We start from the raw sequence: 3565 nt of genomic DNA, 5'->3' as shown, positions 1-3565 counted from the left end.
GAGGACTAGGGTTGGTGGAGTGAACATAGCATGAAGGGGTTAGTGCACCACAGCTAGCGGGGAGGGGGGGGGAGTCCGGGAAAAGATCTGGAGCTCCCGAAGAGGCAAGAGACTTTTACTTCCCTCTTTGTTTCCTGCTGCGCGAGGAGAGGGGATTAAGAGCGCTGCTTAAAGGAGCTCCAGAGACGGGCGCGAGTCGTGGCTAAAAGCGCGGACCCCAGAGACGGGCATGAGACGCTAAGGCTGCTGCTGCCGCCACCAAGAAGCCTGTGTGCGAGCACAGGTCACTATCCACACCCCGCCTCCGGGGAGCCTGTGCAGCCCGCCAGTGCCAGGTTCCCGGGATCCAGGGACAACTTCCCTGGGAGAACGCACGGTGAGCCTCAGGCTGGTGCAAAGTCACGCCAGCCTCTGGCGCCGCAGGCTCGCCCCGCACTCCGTGTCCCTCCCACCCCCGGCCTGAGAGAGCCAGAGCCCCCGAATCAGCGGCTTCTTTAACCCCGTCTTGTCTGAGTGAAAAACAGACGCCCTCCAGCGACCTACACGCAGAGGCGGGGCCAAATCCAAAGCTGAGCCCCTGGGAGCTGTGAGAACAAAGAGAAAGGGAAATCTCTCCCAGCAGCCTCAGAAGCAGCGGATTAAAGCTCCACAATCAACTTGATGTACCCTGCATCTGTGGAATACATGAATAGACAACGAATCATCCCAAATTGAGGAGGTGGACTTTGAGAGCAAGATTTATCATTTTTTCCCCTTTACCTCTTTTTCTGAGCGTGTATGTGTATGCTTCTCTGTGAGATTTTCCCTGTATAGCTTGCTTCCACCATTTGTCCTAGGGTTCTATCCGTCTTTTTAAAAAATTTTTTTCTTAATAATTATTTTTATTTTAATAACTTTATTTTATATTACTTTACCTTCTTTCTTTCTTTCTTTCTTTCTTTCCTTCCTTCCTTCTTTCCTTCCCTCATTTAGACATAGAATCATCCCAAATTGAGGAAGTGGACTTTGAGAGCAAGATTTATCATTTTTTCCCCTATTCCTCTTTTTGTGAGTTTCTAAGTGTATGCTTCTGTATGAGATTTTGTCTGTATAGCTTTGCTTCCACCATTTATCCAAAGGTTCTATCCGTTCGTTTTTTTCTTAATTTTTTTTATAATAAGTATTTTTTAATTTAATAACTTTATTTTACTTTATCTTCTTTCTTTCTTTCCTTTTTCTTCCTTCCCTCCTCCCTTCCTTCCTTCCTTCCTTCCTCCCACCGTCCGTCCCTCCCTCCGTCCTTTCTTTCTTTCTTTCCTTCTTTTCTTCTTTCTTTCTTCCTTCCTTAAATTAAATTCAATATAGATATTTAAATTTAAGGTAAAATTAAATTATAATTTGAAATTATATGTGGAGTTTTATTTCCTAAAGAATATTTTGGAAATTTCAACTCCTATTTTAACTTATATTTTCAGAGAAGGTATTTGGTCCAAATGAAGAATATCTTCAATTATAGTTCTTCTATTGCAAGCAAAAAAGGATTTATACTTCTTTTCATGAAATACGGTTGTTTGACAACAGAAGGATAAATATTTTATATTTTTAGAAACAACAGTCAGGCTACTGATATTCTTAATGAGTTTTAATAAATCTGAATGCTTCTTATCATCTACTCTTTAGCTGGTACCTGAGGAATTGTATACCTCCGGGAGGATATGTGCTCCAGACCCGTAAATATGCAGTTCACAGAGCCCACCACCAGAGGACAATAATGAAGTAAAATCTTGAAACCATGTAGTGAAAATAGTGGGAGTTTAAATAAAAGCAACGTTTCACAGTATGCTTTTCTGACCAATGTTATATCTAATACCCTAATGGATTATATGTACACGGATTCTGAAAAGTCAGCAGCACACTTCACTGGTCAATTTCTATGATAAGGGGAACGGAATTTGAGTGTAGAAAAACAGTATACTTACATCTTAAAATTCCACCCCTACAGAATCTACTCACTATTGAAAACTGGTAAGAATAATAGCTTTCTGTGTCGCAGTGACCAGTTAACATTTTCAAGAGTAGAATTTATCTGCCTATGATGCTCAAATACACAGGAAAAATGCATATCTAGGACAATGGATAAACTCTATATGACATGAGAAAATAGTTATTCAAATGGAAAAAGTATAAGATCTACAAGGCACAGTTTTATATGCATTAGTGTGGATATATATACATAAAGAAGCTCTAAGAAACATAAAAATCACTTCCAGGAAGCAATTTTAGGTAGAAGAGAATTAACATGGATGAGGAAGAAAAGAGAGCTGGTTTTAAAATAGTTTCATTGACTTGTTTTTTTTTTGTTTGTTTATTTATTTGTTTTATTTATTTGGTCTTTGGAATATAAGAAAACAGTGGCTTTCAGATCAGTATCCCAGTGGAACAAAGGGACCGAGGTCTATCCTGGAGCCCAGCCATTGTTTGACTATCTTGTAATAATACTGGTGAAATACAACCAAATCATTTGAACTATAAGCATCCTCTCTGACAATAAACTTAAGACACCAACATTATATATTAAAGAAAGTAAAGAGAGAATACTGTTTTCTTTAGAGAGAAAATACAGATCCTGGACCAAATCAATAATGTCAGCAAACCTCATGGGTATAAAATATTCTGCTGTCTATCATTTAGAACATGCCTCTAGAGGAGGGAAACTGGGCGATAATTTCCCCAGATTTTATATTTAATTCAAATATTTTAGATAAGAGGCATCTCTAGTAAAACATTGTATTATTGATTCTTTCCAATATGATAGCTCACAGGAGTTCCTCTTTCCTTCTCAAATACATATGGGGAAATGGAGGTGGGTGTGGGTTATAGGAAGCATCTAAATAGAGCATAATAATCAACAGTTTGTTTTTTAAAAATAGAAATTTCTATTCAAATTGTTTCCAGAGACAGAAACACACAGAGACAATTCCATGTGACAATAGTGAAAGAGACCAGAGTGATGCAGCTGCAAATCAAAAAACTGCCAACACCAGTGATTGATGGCCACCACCAGAATCTGGTTAAGACAAAGAAGGATCCTCCCCTTGAGGCGTCAGAAAGAACATGGCCCTCTCAACACTTTGAGTTTGAACTTCTGGCCTCTAGAGCTGTGATAAAATAAATTTCTGTTCTTTTAAGCTAACAAGTTTGTGGTATCTTGTTATGGTAGCCCTAGAGATGACAGTATTTGATTCCTGAGCTGGCAACTGTATTTTGACTATGTAATGACTATTCCAAGATAATCAACAGACACAAAGATAAAGGCAAAACTGAGACTAAGCCCAGTTCTTTTTATTCCCAGAATAATAAATGATTTTTTAATTAATTTAGATCTCTTTGTCTAACCCCTCTGCTTTTCAGAAGAGTATGTGGGACCAATCAAGTATTCATATGTTATACTTTCATTTTAATTCATCTCAAATTATTTCTAATTCCCCTTATGAGTTCTTACTTGACCCATGAATTATTTAGGAATACATTCTTTAATTTCCATTTGTGATTTTCAACAAATTTCTTTCTGTTAACGATTTCTTAT

The 3565-nt window shown here is 38.3% G+C and overlaps 1 long non-coding RNA gene across 3 annotated transcripts; it reads left to right on the top strand.

The window, feature by feature from the left end:
- On the top strand, positions 1–3355 carry LOC125961840 (uncharacterized). Of its 3 annotated transcripts, none has more exons than XR_007472912.1 (2): positions 1–283; positions 623–3355. It is a non-coding gene; the product is annotated as an uncharacterized LOC125961840 (long non-coding RNA). The 3 variants fall into 3 exon arrangements; XR_007472913.1 differs by having other exon boundaries at positions 620–3355; XR_007472914.1 differs by having other exon boundaries at positions 1–376.
- The last annotated feature ends 210 nt before the right edge of the window (positions 3356–3565 follow it).

This window comes from Orcinus orca, chromosome 17, assembly GCF_937001465.1.
Source record: "Orcinus orca chromosome 17, mOrcOrc1.1, whole genome shotgun sequence".
In the NCBI taxonomy this organism is placed as follows: Eukaryota; Metazoa; Chordata; class Mammalia; order Artiodactyla; family Delphinidae; genus Orcinus; species Orcinus orca.
The sequence above is the reverse complement of the archived record's forward strand: the minus strand, read 5'-3'. Positions and strand labels throughout refer to the sequence as shown.